At 40.1% G+C, this 19,386-nt stretch overlaps 2 long non-coding RNA genes across 5 annotated transcripts in view; one reads left to right on the top strand and one right to left on the bottom strand.

Annotated features, from left to right (window-relative positions):
* The window catches only part of LOC134347069 (uncharacterized), a 49,701-nt gene extending 30,911 nt beyond the window's left edge, over positions 1 to 18,790 (bottom strand). Inside the window, exons 1-2 of one of the 4 annotated variants that reach the window (XR_010018072.1) lie at positions 18,679 to 18,769; positions 11,608 to 11,671 (exon numbers count right to left, since the gene is read on the bottom strand). This is a non-coding gene — a long non-coding RNA (uncharacterized LOC134347069). Of the gene's footprint in view, positions 1 to 11,607; positions 17,164 to 18,678 lie in introns of those variants that run through there. The other 3 variants (XR_010018070.1, XR_010018071.1, XR_010018069.1) reach the window with 3 other exon arrangements.
* On the top strand, positions 7,532 to 11,615 carry LOC134347070 (uncharacterized). The gene is made up of 3 exons (XR_010018073.1): positions 7,532 to 8,568; positions 8,689 to 8,948; positions 10,447 to 11,615. It is a non-coding gene; the product is annotated as an uncharacterized LOC134347070 (long non-coding RNA).
* Positions 18,791 to 19,386: the final 596 nt, after the last annotated feature.

Raw genomic sequence — 19,386 nt, 5'->3', positions numbered from 1 at the left:
CCTATATCTTATGGTCTTATGTCTCTGAAGGTGTAAGAGTTCAGCTGAAGCTATCATTTAGAAAAGTTGTACCAGCAAAATCAAAATCCCAGATTCATCAGATCCTGATGAATAAAAGTAGTGCGATTCTTCATGCCAGTCTCTGCATACATTCTTTCTAAGTAACAGGAAAGTTTAATCATTTTCCCTGAATCAATTAAAATAAGTTAAGACAATTAGCAATGAAATGCTAACAGAATTTTCAGCTACATTCTGATGAGATTGTCAAGATTGTTTAATGAATTTCCAGTACACAAGTGTAAAGGAGAACAAAATAGCTGTTACTCCGGATCCGATGCAGCACAAAAAATACAATAAGATAAAGAATACAATAATTAAAAAAGACAATAATATGAATACATAAGATAGATTGATTTTATTTCCATAAAGTGATGATAGGCACTGAAGTGTCTGTACAGAAGATGACTGAAAGGAAGTTATAAAATAGTGGTGTTGGGGATTGTTTTGTGGTGGGTTAGTGGGTAGAGGTGTTTGTCAGCCGTCCTTGGGGAGAGTCACAGGCGTGGACACTACGTAGCCTCCTCCCTGATGGGAGTGAGACAAACAGTTCATGAGCATGATTGGTGAGATTCTTGATGATGTTACAGCCCCTTTTCCAATACCTTTCTATATATATGATGGCAGATAGGCTCCCGGTGATGCATTGTCTGCCACACTGCAGTTCCTGTACCATGCAATGATGCAGCAAGTTAGCATGTTCTCTACTGTCATGAGTATAGTCTGGGACAGCTTCTTTCATCAGGCTATCAGATTCATCAATACACATTGATCTGATTGTATCTGAATGTACATACTGTACACAAAATAATTATGTATACACTTTTAGTGTTTGGGAAATATCCTCTTTATTGCTTGTACATTGCGACGGAGAAGCAACATAAAAACTTTTACTTTCTTGGATGTAGAAATAAATTATTATTATTATAGATGTGTATTTTCCAACTCTCTTCAATCTCCTCAGAAAGTAGAGGAATTGTTGAACTTTCCAGATTGTGTATAATGTTTTCTGGTACCATGAGAGGTTGTGCAAGATGTACACTCCCAAGAGTTTGAAACTGTTCACAGTTTCCTCTGCTGTGCTGCCAACGTAAAGAGGGATGGAGTGGTGTAAGTTCTCTTAATGTTGATAACCATCTCCTTTGTCTTGTTGACATTGAGGAAGAGGTTATTTGCCTAGCACCAGGACTCGAGCTCTTCCACCTCCCCTCCGTAGGCCATCTCGTCGTAGTTGGTGATGAACTCCACCGTTGCCATGTCATTGGCAAACTTGACAATGTGATTTCTTGGGTGTTTGGCCATGCAGTCATGTGTAGGAAGAGTGTACAGCAATGGGCTTAGCACACAGCCTTGGGGGAGTCCAGTGTAATAAATAGTTAATTTTCATTTGCAAATAGTAACTTCAGAGAAGAACCTTGTTAAATTTGGACTATATGTTTGAAAAGTCTAGAAGTCATAATAACCATTATACATTTCCATTAATTCTTGTTTTTATCAGAAGCTACTATCTTAGGTCTTAGGCATTGTGTTTCTGATAGTGCTGGAATGAGGTGTAGCATTAATGCATAATGTTAATTGACAGGTAGTATCTTGGTACATGCATTTTGTATTTTGATGAAATGAGTGCAAAGCATTTTGACATATCATTAAAAATAATCTATTGCTGAATCAAACCATATCAAACTTCTTCATATTGTTATTGCAAAGTGTCTTCCAAACGTGGCTTTAAAATATTATTATTTTTCTTGCCTGGTCTCAAAAACAAAAGCATTCTAACAAATGGGATCACTATTATCATAAGCTAATTTAATTTAGCTCATAATTTGATTAAATCAGCAAAGACTTAGGTATTTTGTAGTGGGAAAAATAATTTGATTGTAGAAATAATTAAAGTTAAGTAGGAAATGACTCACTTTCAGAATTACGTAAAATGAAATCTGAACCAACCACACACAAGATGTTACACCCAATTTCTCAGTGTGTGCCAATGCATGTAGAGTATTCAACTGTCTCCAAGTATGCCCCTGGTCATTTTTTGTTGGTGATCCTCTTCTACCTTTCCAAGATATTTATTCATCACAGTATGTAATTGCACATGAAGGGTAAAAGTTCTGTTTGCAGGGTAACTAGATTTTAATCTTTTTTAATAACCATTGTACTTCCTTTCTGATGGAAATAATTTTGATTACCAATTCAAATAAATTTTCTATTTCCATATTTAGTAGCCCAGCTCCATTAGAATTTCACATTCATGTAGTGTTTAGCATATACATATGTATATAAAGCAACATAAACTTCCTTCCATCAAATCTCAGCTTGCAATGCATGGCTGCAAATTCAAATCAGATTCCTGAGCTGTGATTCATATCGCTATGACTCTGGCTTATTCAACATTTCAAAAAATATCTCCTGTAAGATTTTTATTTCAATTCTTCATTTGTATCTCAAGCGGGTTAAAAAAAGATACCTCAGCATTTTAGGGACTGTTAGATAGCACATGGATATAAGAAAAATGGAGAGCTATGGGCTGTGTAGGAGGGAAGGGTTAGATTGATCATACAGTAGTTTATATAGCTTGGCAAAATATCATGGGCTGAAGGACGCAGACTGCGCTGTATTGTTCTATGTTTGATCTGACAGAGCAACATATTATAATTCACTGCCACTCTTTTACTTCATTCCCCAACCTTCCTATGGTCTTTCCTACAACTAGATATCGCTGTTCCAAGAGTAAATTTCCAGATTCTGCTTCTGAGACTCAGGCCATTAGAGGGAAACATGAATAATTATGATTAGTTGGCCTTCTGTTTCTCCCACTGCCGACAAATTATCAACTATGTTTAGTTCCAGAGCATATACTTACTGGGCCAATGCCACACACGTAACTGGACATACTGCAGAAGCTGTATTTTGGCCAAAACTAGTGGAAAGATAGAGGATTGGGAAGCTTTTAAGAACTTTCAGAAGGAAACTAAGAAGGTCATTAGGAAGGAAAAGATGAATTATGAAAGGAAACTGGCAACTAATATCAAAGAAGATAATAAAAGCTCTTTTAAGTATATAAAGGGTAAAAGAGAGTTGAGGGTAGGTATAGGACCAATAGAAAATGATGCTGGAGATATTGTAATGAGAGAAGCAGAGATGGCAAAGGAACTGAATGCGTATTTTGCATCAGTCTTCACAGTGGAAGACATCTGCAGTGTACCGGACATTCAAGAGTGTTAGGGAAGTGAAGTAAGTGCAGTGAAAATTACGACTGAGAAGCTGCTCAGGAAGCTTCATGGTCTGAGGGTGGATAAATCTCCTGGGCCTGATGGAATGCACCCATGGGTTCTGAAATAAGTAGCTGGAGAGATTGCAGAGGGATTAACAATGATCTTTCAAGAATCAATAGATTCTAGCATTGTACCTGATGACTGGAAGATTGCAAATGTTACTCCACTATTTAAGAAAGGTGAGAGGCAGCAGAACGGGAACTATAGACCTGCTAGCCTGACATCAGTGGTTGTGCAGTTGTTGAAATCAGTTGTTGGGGATGAGATTACAGTGTACCTGGAGGTACATGACAAGATAGGCCAAAGTCAGCAGGGAAGTTACCAGCATGGGTGGAGCATTGGCTGTTTGGCAGAAAACAGGGAGTGGGAACAAAGGGATTTTATTCTGGCTGGCTGCCGGTTACCAGTGGAGTTCCACAGGGGTTGGGACCGTTGCTTTTTATGATGTATGTCAATGATTTAGAATATGGGATTAATGGATTTGTGGCTAAATTTGCCAATGATACAAAGATAGGTGGAGGAGCAGGTAGTGTTGAGGAAACAGAGAGCTTGCAGAGAGACTTAGATAGTTTAAGGGAATGGGCAAAGAAGTGGCAAATGAAATACAATTTTGGAAAGTGTATGGTCATACTTTGGTGGAAGAAATAAATGGACAGATTATTATTTAGATGGGGAGAGAATTCAAAATGCAGAGATGCAAAGGGACTTGGGAGTCCTTGTGCAGGATACCCTAAAGGTTAACTTCCAGGCTGAGTCAGTGGTGAAGAAAACAAATGCAATATTGACATTCATTTCTAGAGGTATAGAATAAAGAGCAGGGATTTGATGTTGAGGCTCTATAAGGCACTCAGGAGACCACATTTGGAGTATTGTGTGCAGTTTTGGGCTCCTTATTTTGGAAAGGATATATTGACATTGGAGATGGTTCAGAGAAGATTCACAAGAATGATCCCAGGAATGAAAGGGTTACCTTATGAAGAATGTCTGGCAGCTCTTGAGCTGCATTCCCTGGAGATCAGGAGAATGAGGGGGATCTCATCGAAACATTCCGAATGTTAAAAGGCCTAAACAGATTAGATATGGCAAAGTTATTTCCCATGGTAGGGGAGTCTAGGACAAGAAGACATGACTTCAGGATTGAAAGATGTCCATTTAGAAAGAGATGTGGAGAAATTACTTTAGTCAGAGGGTGGTAAATCTGTGGAAGTTGTTGCCATGAGCGGCTGTGGAGGACAAGTCATTGGGTGCATTTAAGGCAGAGATAGATAGGTTCTTGATTAGCCAGGGCATCAAAGGGTATGGAGAGAACGCAGGGGAGTGGGGATGACTGGAAGAATTGGATCAGCCCATAATTGAATGGCTGAGCAGTCTCAGTGGGCCAAATGGCCTACTTCTGCTCCTATATCTTATGGTCTTATGGTCTTATTTCTAGTGTCTTAACTCCTGAGGTATGTTGGTTTCCAACATGTGTTAATTCTATCAACACAGTATGGAGGAACTCAGCGGGTCAGTCAGCATCTATGCAGAGACATAAATATACGTTGCTTCAGATTTCAGCAGCTGCAGTTTCTAGTGCCTCCAAGTGTCAAATATAATCTATCAATCTTTGAATTGCAGCTACCTCAGCCCTTTGCTCAAGAGGGAGAGTTTGTTAATATCAAGAACATTTCAAGTAAAGCCCATTAACTATGACATAGATTTAGAAATGGCTTTCTCCAGTTCTGAAATTCACACAAAATCAAGGCTTATTAGGTTTCCTTCTCTGTATATGAGTGTTCGAGTGAAATCTCAAATTGTGTTAAATGTGAAAACATGTAATCATATAGTCACTAAAGAAATGTCAAAGTTTGGCACAAATTATATGTTTGGTAAGCAATGTATAATTACAGTCTCTTTATAAGTAGATTTGATAGACAGGGCTATTATTTCACTGCCAGTTTGTAGTTCTTGCATATGCAGATAGTTTATGTGAAGTAAAAAATACATGCATTCCATTGAATATACAAAGTCCTGCTGTGTAGTGATACATTTGCAGTGATACTGTCCTATGAATAAGAGTCTTTCTCTATCTTCCAAAAGACAGATTTATGCTTTAACCATCTGAGTCTGCCTTATTCCTGAATCTAACTTTTTATGCGTAATATTCAAAGCAATTTCCTAACAGTGTGTTGCTATAGAGTTCTGTATACCTTTATGTACATGTTGCTACACAGGAAATAATCGTGGACTTCAGGCTGGTGTGTAAGAACACACACCAGTCCTCATTGAGGGATCAGGATGAGCAGTTTCAACTTCCTGAGTGTCAACATCTCTGATGATCTATCCCGAGCCCCACATATTGATGCAATTACAAAGAAGGCATATCAGCCATTATATTTCATCAGTATTTGAAGGAGATTTGGTACGTCACCAAAGACTGTCACAAATTTCTATTAAGCACCATGGAGAGGATTCTAATTGGTCTCATCACCATCCGGCATGGAGGGGCCAATGCACAAAATTGGAAAGAAGTTGCAGTGTTATGAACTTAGCCAGCTCCACCATTGGCATTAGCCTCCCCAGCATTGACAATGTCTTCCAAAGGTGTTGCCTCAAATAGGCGACATCCACCATTAAGAGCACTCATCACCTAAGACATGCTCTCTTCTTATTACTACCATTAAAAAGGAGGTACAGAAACCTAAAAGACACACACCCAACATTTTAGGAACAGTTTCTTCCCCTTCACCATCAGATTTCTGAGTGGACAATGAACCCATGAACACTACCTTACTCTTTTGGCTATCTTTCTGCACTATTTATTTAATTTATTTTTATATATTTCTTATTGTAATTTATAGATTTTTTACGCATTGCACTGTACTACTGCTGCAAAACAAGGGGCACTATGGTAGCGTAACGGTTAGCACAACACCAGTACAACTCAGGGTGTGGGAGTTCAGAGTTTAATCCTGGTGTCCTCTGTAAGAAGTTTGTACATCCTCCTCTGGAGTGTGTGGGTTTCCTCCGGGTGCTCCAGCTTTCTCCCACATTCCAAAGATGTACTAATTATAGGTTAATCAGTCCATGTAAGTTGTCCCATGGTTAGGTTAAGTTTAAATCGAGGGTTGCTGGTGGCACAGCTCGAAGGGCCAAAAAGGTCTATTCCGCACTGTATCGCTAACTAATTTAGTAAATAAACATAAATTACATTTAAATCACCTCACGTGCAAACAAGCAAAATGAAGGAGAGGTGAGAAGAACTCTGTGTTTCTTAAGAAGATGTTATAATCTGGAAAAGGCTGTGAGAGAGAATGTAAAATTTATTCAGCAAAGAAAAGTTAGAGTACAAGATAAAGTTAGCCAGAGTGTTAATGAGATGGTTGGCACAGTGACACAGCCAATTGAATGGTTGCCTCATACTGTATCTCCAGTGAACCAGGTTCGAACTAGTTTACTTATGTGGAATTTACATGTTCTTCTTGTGACTGTATGAGCGTTCTTCAGGTGTGCTGACTTTGTCCTACATTTTGTTTGACTTACAGGTTGGTAGGTTTATTTGTTGAAAACTTGTCCCGAGTGTAAATATTAAGTAACTGATTGAAACTGTGGGGATTGGGTGGGATGTTGAAGAGAATAAAATGGCATAAGCGCAGGTTTAGCACGAATGGTCAGCAGGGACTTATTTACCATGTTGTGTCTATGAGATAGTAAGAAGTTCTATCAATATCTGAAAACAGAGACGGTTTAATGTAAGACACAAACTATTCTCCAGATGCCGGATATTGTCCATGAGCACCACACGTAAAATGCTAGAGGAACTAGCAGATCAGATAGCAGCTGTAGAGGGAAGTAAACAGTTGATGCTTTGGGCCAGGAGCCTTCATTAGTACTGGAAAAGAAGGGATGTAAAATCCAGAATAAGAAGGTTGGGGCAGGTGAGGAGTACAAGCTAGCAGGTGATAGGTGAGACCAAGTAAGGGGGGTGGTGGGTGAATAGCAGAGCCAGGATGATATTTCATTTTGGTAGTCTCCAATGTGATGGCATGACCGTTGAATTTTCTGACTTCTGGAAACTACTCCTCTCTGTTTCCTCCTCTTTGTTTTTGTTTCTCCCCATTCTGATGGACCTGTCACCCAGACAATTTTTATATTATCTGCAAACTTATGCCTTATTAATCACACCTTCTATATGCATATTGAACTGTTAATATATACATTATGACTAATAATAAGGGGCTCAGTGCAACTTCCTATGATAATTGCAGTGGTCAGACTTAAAACTACAAAAATAGCCATCAATCATTACCATCTGCCTTCTATACCAAACTAACTTTGGAGCCAATGTATCAACTTGATCTGAAGTCCATGGATCCTGAAGCTTAGAGTATTCCGTTTGGGACCTTGTCAAAGCCTTACAGAAAGAATTCCATGTAAACAGCATTAACTGAACAAGCCTGAGCAACACGTTTAGTGATTTCCTTAGAATATTCAATCAAATTGGTCAGTGCCATATTAACTATCAATCCCAGCCTCTACAAGTGCAGATTAATCCTATCACTCAGATTGTTTTCCGGTAATTTTCTTACCACTGACCTTAGTTGGCTAATCCCTGTGACATCAAGAATATGTTGTTATATGTTAATCATCACCCTCAGTTCATCTGCTATACTCATCAGACTCCTTGCGCTAAAATAAGTTCAAAGTTCAAAGTAAATTTTATAATCTAAGTGCTTGTATGTCACCATATACGACCCCTGAGATTCAATTTCCTGCAGGCTTATTCAGCAAATCTATAGAAGAGTAACCATAACAGGATCTGTGAAATATCAAATGGAGTGCAGAAGAGAACAAACTGTGCAAATGCAACTATAAATAATAATGAGAACATGAGATAAAGAGTCCTTAGAGTGAGATCATTGGTTGTGGGAACATCTCAATGGACGGGTGATCTAACCTTGTACTCTTCTCATTTGCTGGGAATTTAGGCTTCCTGCTATATTTATCTATTCCTCACTTTGTACCTTACCCCATAACTAGATGGACTTAATTTTCCTTCTGAGAGTTCCTTACTCACATTATACTCTTATTCTGTTTACCATTCACCTGCCCTTGCAAAGATAAAAAGAAAACACAGATAAACAGGGTGTTTCAGATATGACACCCCTCATCAGAACTGGGAAGGAGAAACAAGTCAGAAGAGGTGTCAGAGAAGATTGGGGAAGGCTGGTGGAACGGAAGGAATTTCTTTGATCTGGTAAAATAATGTGCTGTTAAGATAAAATTAAGCTTCTGTGCAATGTGTTACCATTGTTGTATGGTTTTGCGATGTTGTATAGTCTGTGCACTGTTGTATTGTCTGTCTAATGTTTTACAGCCTGTCTATGCAGAAAATAAAAAAAGGACAGGAGGGAGAAATGGAAACAAACAGGAAGAATGACATTGAGGAATTTGATACTGACTCTTGCAGAATGCAAAATGCCCAGAAGGCAGATGAGATGTTGTTCCTCAAACTTGTATGGGCTTCATTGTAACCCTGCAGGAAGCTACAGACAGAATGGGAGGAGGCTGATGAACTAAAGATGTTGGCCGCCAAATCTCATGGTCACTCCCTCCCTTTTGTAAAAGAGAAATCAGGTATAACCAATTTATTGGGTTCTTTGAAGTAATATTTTCTTCTCTTCTCCTTACATCATTGAAAGAGATTATTTCCACATCAAGTCTATACCAGTACTCAGAGCATTATCATTATTCATTCTCACATATTTCTTTGTAATCTGTTTTTCCATCACGTCAGCTCTCCTGACTGTCCTGCCATCCACCTGCACTAGGAGTAATTTACAGTAGCCAATCAACCTATCAATTTAAGATGATACATCAAATATTATTGTAAAAAATTAAAAGCTGTGGTGTCTGGAGTGGAAGGAATAAAACTGACGAAGTAATGGAGGACTGGCTAGTGAGTAACACAGACTGACATACCTGTCAAAAGGTATCAGCCCGTAACTGCAATTGTACTTTTTTCAATAGATGCTGCCTGGCCTGCTGAGTTCCTCCAGCATTTTGTGTGTGTTGCTTGGATTTCCAGCATCTGCAGATTTTCCCTTGTTTCTGACATACATCTTTTCACAATTTGGCAAGATACAACAAGAGGTATGCCACATGGATTAACCATGAAGCCTCAACTTGAATAAAGGCAAAGAACAAGATGCTGGAGGAACTCAGCAGCTCAGGAAGCATCTGTGCAAGGAAATAGAAAATTTATGTTTCAGGTCAAAACCCTTCATCTGGGGAAAGTCACCAAAACTAGGATTGCTACATTTGCTAATAAACAAGAAGAGATAAGAAAGTACAGTAAGTTGTGAAGAGAACATTGAGGACATCAGGATAATTGTGTGGAAAAAATATGGTAGTGAGAATGAGAGTGTGGAATGAACTGTCAGTGTAAGTTGTGGATGTGAGCTCGATTTCAACATTTAAGAGAAGTTTGGATAGATACATGGATAGTAAGGACATGGAGGGCAATGGTCCTGGAACAGGTTGATGGAAGTAGCTGATCAAATTGTTCAGCACAGACAAGATGGGCCAAAGAGTCTGTTTATATGCTGTACTTTTCTCTGACTCTATGTCTCTATAGATTGATTGTATTGGGGGAAAATGTGAAAATGTCTTCTTTGATAGGAAATGTTTAAACGGAGCATAATATAAATGGTGAGAAATTGCAGAGGCGCAGGGGGATCTGGGTGTTCCAACACATGATTAATTACTTCACTAATCTGTGTATTTGTGATCCAGGTATCCTTTGTCCTTTATCAAACAATGTTTACATTTCTTCATAGCAGCAGTACCCCTTTAGTTTTACAAGAATTCTTTCTTATATTTGATCCTCAAATGCTCTTTGCTATCTATTATCTTTACTTTGTTTTTTACATCTCTTCCATGCACTGGTTTTCTTTGCAGACACTGTTTTTGATCCCCTCTGCTTCACAGGCCAAGAAGTCCAGAATCTACTCAATTCTCCCTTTGTTATGTCTCTATGCATAGCTCAGTATCTTCTCAGATATGTATCCTGTTCTTTAATTATTGTTTGCATCTCATTCTTTCAAACACTAGCAGTTGTTTTCTCTTTCTGCAGATAATCATGGAGTGAGCCATCTGGATATGAATCTTTGTGTTTAAGCCAGTCTCAGCAGGATAAAGTCATTATAAGATCAATGTGAAATTCCAAATTGAAATTATGACTTTAGAGAAGCTTAATTTGAGATATTTTCTGAACTATTTACAATATTTTGGATACAGATCGTACCAAATCGCACTTTTGGCTCACCGTCAATTTCTAGTCGGATGCAGTGCAGATCAACTTTTTGCCTACACACAGAAATGTGTTTCCCTCTCAAATAATCATTGCCAAAGAAAGTAGTGACTCTGTTGCCAGCCCTGTGACTATCCCACAGAGAATTTTTGAGCCTGAAAATTCACACTCAACAATTTAGAAATGGTTTCTTCCCCTCTGCCATCAGATTTCTGAACTGTCCATGAACAATGTCTCCATTAACATTGCCTAAACTGTTTCCCCTCCAAGGATGCTGAGTTCCTCCAGCACTTTGTGTGTTGCTACCTTGGTATTCCTTTACTTGCAGTATTTATTTTTAGTAATTACAGAAATTTTATGTTTTCATCCAACAAAACAATAAATTTCACGTGACACACATAAAAGTTGCTGGTGAACGCAGCAGGCCAGGCAGCATCTCTAGGAAGAGGTACAGTCGACGTTTCAGGCCGAGACCCTGAGGTGCTTCCTAGAGATGCTGCCTGGCCTGCTGCATTCACCAGCAACTTTGATGTGTGTTGCTTGAATTTCCAGCATCTGCAGAATTCCTTGTGTTTGCGTTTTTAAATTTCACATGATATAATTCAATGATAATAAATCTGAATGTGATGTTGATTCTGCTTCCAAAATACACCAAATACACAAATGAACTGCATGAAAATGGATATCATGTCTCAAACTGATAATTTCTAGGCAGCTATCATATTTCTTACTTTAGAAAGGAATTGATAGAATTGGCAGAAGTTAGTTGACATTTACAACAGAAGCTGCACCAGTTTAATCTGTCCCAGGAATAACAAAAATAATGTTAGAAAAACAGTATTAGAATAGCCCTCAAACTACTGGAATTTTTTGAAGGTTTAAGTCACTGATGTCATCATATTAACATATCCAGAGACTGAAATGGTTTAGAAATTATGCAAAAACCATACTGAGGTTTGGAGGGAATCCTCTTCAAGAACTGACCTGTGGCTCAACTTCTGAAAGTCAGCGAAGGAATGGGTTTTCATGAAATGTCCTGGAGTCACATCTTCTGGGAAATTTGAAAAATTCTTTTCAAGATATTAAAGTAGATGGAAAATTGTTATTTTTGAACAGTATATCGGTAAAGATAAATTATCCCATGCAAAAAATAAATACTATGGTAACTTTGGAGCATTTTGTTGCATATTTTCATTGGAATTCTCCAGGTAAATATGTATTGAGGACTGAAGGGTTTAACAATTAAAGTTCTGGTCTAGTAATTCTCAAGATATCAGCTCTCCAGCATACTGTAGGTGTTTGAAAATTTACAGGATACTTTAAAATTGGTACCAGCAGTGTGATTTCAAAACCCAACTGATCTGGTAATGCCTACTGGCATGGAAACTAGCTTCCCTCATTATGTATAGGGATAGCAGTTCCATTATGTATAGGGATAGGGAATGCACAGGAAAGTTTAAATGCTACACAAGTAAATTACAAAAATAGTAATTAGCAGTAGTGCAAGCTTTTTTGAAGTCCAAATTTTGATGCATTTTCTATTATTCACCGCTAAAATATTGCACTATAAATATGACTAACTTTTATTTGTGTTTGTGATATGAGCACCATTGACAAGACTGGGATTTATTGTCCATTGCCAATTTTCTTTGAGAAGGTGTTAATGGGACACTTTCTTGAATAGGCACAGTACTTCTGGAGAAGGCTCTTCCACACTGCATTTGGGAGGTAGTTCCAGGATTTATATTCTATGACAGTGAAGGACCAGTGATATATTTCCAAGTCAGGATGGTGGTTGACCATATGTTCACCTAGTTCTTTGTGGTAGGACAGAATGTATATTTGGCTGGCATTGATGCACTAGTATGGGTGAGTAATTGTGATGCATTTTGCAGCTTGTACACATTGCTATCATTGTGCATGGGGGAGGAAGGGCGTGGAAGTTTCAGATCATAGGTGATGTGGTAATCAAGTGGACTGCTTTGTGATAGTATTCAGAGGTAATCTGTGCATGTTACAGAGTCACAGAAACTCAACAAGGCACAAAACAAGTCCTTCAGGTCATCAGGCTAATGGTGTCTATCAAGTACCTACCTATGGTTGGTTGTCTGAAGTATCCGACAATGACAGAGGACTTGTATGGGACAGTTTTAAAAGTGGAAAAGCCAGTGCGCTGTGGCAGTTCCACCCTCTCAACCACGGAAGGCCAGTTCCAGTAACATGAGCAGTCATCACAGCTGGGTTCTTCCTTGGTTGCAGTAGATGACTATGACATTTGCTGTGCCTTATCTTGCCCTTAAAGTGTTGCAAAACTGCTTTCTGGCCATTGGATCTCGCTGTTGATCTCATCTACCAGTCCACCAGAGATGCCTTCATATACTAGGATAGGCATGTCCCTATCCCACCGGGGTATGAAGCCCGCCAGCTGACCTCACCTGGTTAGGCCCTCCTGCTGAAGCAGTGCACTGGCTGCTGACATATGCCAACAGCTAAATGGAGCCACAGTTAAGAGCTGAGTATCAGGTGTTCGCCAAAGGTGAGCGAGTTGCCCAGGAGGACATGACAAGTCCCTTCACCAGAGGTGATATATACCTATATTAATCACATTTACCACCACTTAGTCCATGGCTTTCTCGCTCATACTTCAGATGACCTAGATCTACCTTAAATGCTGTGAGAGTAACTGCCTCAGCCACCTGCTTGGCAAATTCCAACCATGGGTAGAAAAGTTCCTTCGCATTTCCTCCCCAAAACTTTTATCCCTGATTCCTTATCCTTATTTTATTTAGAGATCCTTAGCCAATACCCTCCAGTTTTAGGCACTGCTAATATGGGGAAAGGTTTCCTATTCACCCCATTTAAACCCATGTTATCTGTGATGTAAAGTAAAAAGTTCAACTCATTCATCATTGATGTCTTTTCAGTCATAAATATTAAAAATCAATTTTCCTTAGTATTGGTTAGAAAATGCCAAGGAGAGGGTTAAAAGGTCTGCAGATTGTTGAGGAAGGGGAAAGCTGAAGAAAAGTAAGGAGCTTTCAGCATTGCAATTTGCGATACACGGTTTGGTCTGTTGCCCTTAAATTTCATTGAAAAGTGCTGAATTGTGTCCTTGGCATGATATGGCAAACAGTTCAAATAGTTTCAACACTCCACCTCCAGTGAAAGCAGTCTCAAGGAAGCACTAGCCTGGCTGCTTTATAAACTCTGCTTGACTTCATTGTTCCCTGGTTCAAATAGCAAAGTCTTTTACATAAACAAGGTAGCATGCAGTGGGCCTTGACACCTGTCTTCAGAGATGAGCTGGATATCACATTTCATTGTGGTGAAACAAGTTGTTTTGTGTTCAATATGTTTGCTGAAATACCTATTATACACGAGTGGAAAATACAGACACTGCAGAAAAAAAACTATCTTAAGGATAAACAAGATGTATTGGAGGGTCTATAAAAAGCTAAGGCAATTAAATGCTTCAGATTTATCAACAAAACTGTCAGTTGCCCTGCATTTGCTGAAGTTCAAAGTAAATTTATTATCAAAGTACATATGTCACCATATACAACCCTGAGATTCATCTTCTTGCAGGCATACACAATAAATCCATAGAATAATAACCACAACAGAACCAATGAAAGAGCGTACTAACTTGGGCATTCAGACAATAAACTCTGCAAATACAAAAATAAATAAATAAATAATAAGTATAGAGAACATGAGGTGAAGAGTCCTAGAAATTGAGTCCATGGGTTGTGGGAACATTTCAAGTGAAGTTGATTACAGTTATACTCTTTGGTTCCAGAGCCTGATGGTTGAGGGGTAATAACTATTCTTGAACCTGGTGGTGTGATTCCTGAGGCTCCTGTACCTCCTGTACTCCTGATGGCAGCAGTGAGAAGAGAGCATGTACTGGGTGCTGGGGGTTCCTGATGATGGATGCTGCTTTCCTACGACAGTGTTTCGTGTAGATGTGCTCAATGTTTTGGGAGGGTTTTATCCTTGATGTACTGGCCTGTATTTTCCACATTTTATAGGATTTTCCATTCGTGGGCATTGGTGTTTCTATTCCAGGCTGTGATGTAGCCAGTCTATATACTCCATATTACACATCTATAGAAGTTTGTCAAAGTTTGAAATGTTAGCATTTATAGACAAAAATCTGAATCTGCAGGCTGGAGAGTGTGTGGTGTATGAGCTGCCAAGTGCAGTTTGTAATGCAGCCCAAGCCCAGAGGCCTGTTTAACTTTGTCCCTAGATATGAGTCATTGTAAGGAAATAAGGATTGATCAAAGGTAATCACTGTGATTTTATAAGTGGAAAATCTTATCTGAAAAATATGATTGAATAGCTTGAGGTGCAACTGATTGTCTCAATGAGGGTATGTGGTTGATATGTACAATGACTTCAGTAAGTCATTTGACAAGAACCCACATGGGAGACCAATCCAAAATGCAAGAGGCCATGAATACAGGTTAAGTTAGAATCAGAGTGACATGTCATGAAATTTCAAACAAGAGAAAATCTACAGGTGCTAGAAATCTGAGCAACACACACAAAATGCTGGAAGAACTCAGCTGGCCAGGCAGCATCTGTGGAAACAAGCACAGTCAACATTTCCGGCTGAAACAGTTCAGGAGGACTGATGATAAAAAGCTGAGGAGTAGATTTGAAAGGAAGGGAAGGGAAGTTCTGCTCTTACCCCAACCTCCCGCCACCCTACCAGGGATAGGGTTCCTTTTGTCCTCAGCTACCACCCAACCAGCCTCCCCATCAAGCATGTAATCCTCCGAACCTTCTGCCACCTCCAACTGGATCCCACCACCAAACACATCTTTCCCTACCCCCTGCCCCCGACTTTCTGCTTTCCGCATGGATCACTCCCTACGCGATTCCCTTGTCCATTTGTACCTCCCTACTGATCTCCTTCCAGGCACTTAAAGTGGAACAAGTGCTACACCTGTCACTAAAACTCCTCCCTCATTACCATTCAGGCCACCAACTAGTCCTTCCAGGTGAGGCAACACTTCACCTGTGAGTCTGTTGAGGTCATATACTGTGTTCGGTGCTCTCAGTGTGGCCTCCTGTATATCGGTGAGATCCGACATAGATTGAGAGACCGCTTTGCTGAGCATCTATGCTCCATGCACCAGAAAAAGTGGAATCTCCCAGTGGCCACCCATTTTAATTCCACTTCCCTTTCCCATTCTGACGTGACCATCCATGGCCTCCTCCGCTGTCATGAAAAGGCCAGTTTAGGTTGGAGGAACAACACCTTATATTCCATTTAGGCAGCCTCCAACCTGATGGCATAAACATTGATTTCTCAAACTTCCAGTAATGCCGCCTCACTATTTCCCATCCCTTGTCCCTTTCACATGTTATTTCTTTGCCTGCTCATCGCCTCCCTCTGGTGCTCCTTCCAACCACCCCCCCCCCAGCTTTTATCTTTCTTCCATGGCCTTCTATCTGTTTCACCAATCAATATCCTAGCTCTTTGCTTCATCGCTCCCTCTCCAAGTTTCACCTATCACCTGATGTTTCTCTCTCCGCTCCCCCACCTTTCAAATCTACTCCTCAGCCTTTTTTTTCCCAGTCTTTCCAAAGGATTTCAGCCCAAAACTTCGACAGTACTTTTTTTCCATAAATGCTGCCAGGCCTGCTGAGTTCCTCCAGCATTTGTGTGTGTTATCATGAAATTTGTTGCTTTTCTGTAGTACATTGCAAGACACAAATTACTATCAGTTAAAATAAAAACTAAAATAAATAAATAGTCCAAAAGAGGAAAAGTGATATTCAGGTCATGGGTTTAAGAAACATTCAAAGATTTGATATCAGAGCTGAAGAAATTGTTCCTAAACCATTGACAATAGAAACATAGAAGATAGGTGCAGGAGTAGGCCATTCGGCCCTTCGAGCCTGCACCGCCATTTATTATGATCATGGCTGATCATCCAACTCAGGACCCCGCCCCAGCCTTCCCTCCATACCCCTTGACCCCCGTAGCCACAAGGGCCATATCTAACTCCCTCTTAAATATAGCCAATGAACTGGCCTCAGCAGTTTCCTGTGGCAGAGAATTCCACAGATTCACCAATCTCTGTGTGAAGAAGTTTTTCCTAATCTCGGTCCTAAAAGGCTTCCCCTCTATCCTCAAACTGTCGCCCCTCGTTCTGGACTTCCCCAACATCGGGAACAATCTTCCTGCATCTAGCCTGTCCAATCCCTTTAGGATCTTATACGTTTCAATCAGATCCCCCCTCAATCTTCTAAATTCCAACGAGTACAAGCCCAATTCATCCAGTCTTTCTTCATATGAAAGTCCTGCCATCCCAGGAATCAATCTCGTGAACCTTCTTTGTACTCCCTCTATGGCAAAGATGTCTTTCCTCAGATTAGGGGACCAAAACTGCACACAATACTCCAGGTGTGGTCTCACCAAGGCCTTGTACAACTGCAGTAGTACCTCCCTGCTCCTGTACTCGAATCCTCTCGCTATAAATGCCAGCATACCATTCGCCTTTTTCACCGCCTGCTGTACCTGCATGCCCACTTTCAATGACTGGTGTATAATGACACCCAGGTCTCCTTGCACCTCCCCTTTTCCTAATCGGCCACCATTCAGATAATAATCTGTTTTCCTATTTTTGCCACCAAAGTGGATAACTTCACATTTATCCACATTAAATTGCATCTGCCATGAATTTGCCCACTCACCCAACCTATCCAAGTCACCCTGCATCCTCTTAGCATCCTCCTCACTGCTAACACTGCCACCCAGCTTCGTGTCATCCGCAAACTTGGAGATGCTGCATTTAATTCCCTCATCCAAGTCATTAATATATATTGTAAACAACTGGGGTCCCAGCACTGAGCCTTGCGGTACCCCACTAGTCACCGCCTGCCATTCTGAAAAGGTCCCGTTTATTCCCACTCTTTGCTTCCTGTCTGCTAACCAATTCTCCACCCACACCAATACCTTACCCCCAATACCGTGTGCTTTAAGTTTGCACACTAATCTCCTGTGTGGGACCTTGTCAAAAGCCTTTTGAAAATCCAAATATACCACATCCACTGGTTCTCCCCTATCCACTCTACTAGTTACATCCTCAAAAAATTCTAAGAGATTCGTCAGACATGATTTTCCTTTCACAAATCCACGCTGACTTTGTCCGATCATTTCACCGCTTTCCAAATGTGCTGTTATCACATCCTTGATAACTGACTCCAGCAGTTTCTCCACTACCGACGTTAGGCTAACCGGTCTATAGTTCCCCGGTTTCTCTCTCCCTCCTTTTTTAAAAAGTGGGGTTACATTAGCCACCCTCCAATCCTCAGGAACTAGTCCAGAATCTAACGAGTTTTGAAAAATTATCACTAATGCATCCACTATTTCTTGGGCTACTTCCTTAAGCACTCTAGGATGCAGACCATCTGGCCCTGGGGATTTATCTGCCTTCAATCCCTTCAATTTACCTAACACCACTTCCCTACTAACATGTATTTCGCTCAGTTCCTCCATCTCACTGGACCCTCTGTCCCTTACTATTTCTGGAAGATTATTTATGTCCTCCTTAGTGAAGACAGAACCAAAGTAATTATTCAATTGGTCTGCCATGTCCTTGCTCCCCATAATCAATTCACCTGTTTCTGTCTGCAGGGGACCTACATTTGTCTTTACCAGTCTTTTCCTTTTTACATATCTATAAAAGCTTTTACAGTCCGTTTTTATGTTCCCTGCCAGTTTTCTCTCATAATCTTTTTTCCCCTTCCTAATTAAGCCCTTTGTCCTCCTCTGCTGAACTCTGAATTTCTCCCAGTCCTCAGGTGAGCCACTTTCTCTGGCTAATTTGGATGCTTCTTCTTTGGAATTGATACTATCCCTAATTTCTCTTGTCAGCCACGGGTGCACTACCTTCCTTGATTTATTCTTTTGCCAAACTGGGATGAACAATTGTTGTAGTTCATCCATGCAACCTTTAAATGCTTGCCATTGCATATCCACCATCAATCCTTTAAGTGTCATTTGCCAGTCTATCTTAGCTAATTCACGTCTCATACCTTCAAAGTTACCCCTCTTTAAGTTCAGAACCTTTGTTTCTGAGTATGATCTTCAGGTTCCTGCAGCTCCTCCGTGAAGGTAGCAATGAGAAGAGAGCATGTCCTGGATGATGAAGGTCCTTAATAAAGGATGCCCCATTCTTGAGGAAACGCCTTTTGATGATGTCCTCTGTTACAATCCCGTAACGTACCAACAGCAAGAGATGACAAATTGAGTCGGGTTTTAATATTAAAACCACCATATTTATTTACGTCTACTCAAAAATATAGAAAATTAAATAAACTACTTTCTTAAACAGAAGTTAACAGTGTTATGCATTTACAGCTCCCAAACAGTCAAACTTAGAATCCGTTGTTAACAAATCTTACTGAAGCACAGTCGTAAAGTGGGAGTTCAGAGAGTTCCAGTAATTCACGAAATAGGTGAGAGGAGAGATTTGTGGATTCACAATGCAGCGACGAGGCGATCACAATGAATTCCAAAGATTCCACGGCTAGTGAATGAAGAAACGGTTCCCGGAGATCCCAGCCGAAGAATACTTTTCACAAAGTGACTGTCACAAAATCCACGCCCATGGATCATATGAAGGACAGACACGTCTCCACAATGCACAGTGTGTCACTGATTAACCCAATCCTTTGGGGTTGGGTAAGCATTAGACTCTACCCTTCTCGATCGTGAGTTGTTCCCTGATAGTTCGAAGTGCA

Source organism: Mobula hypostoma, chromosome 5, assembly GCF_963921235.1.
Source record: "Mobula hypostoma chromosome 5, sMobHyp1.1, whole genome shotgun sequence".
Taxonomy (NCBI): Eukaryota; Metazoa; Chordata; class Chondrichthyes; order Myliobatiformes; family Myliobatidae; genus Mobula; species Mobula hypostoma.
The sequence above is the reverse complement of the archived record's forward strand: the minus strand, read 5'-3'. Positions and strand labels throughout refer to the sequence as shown.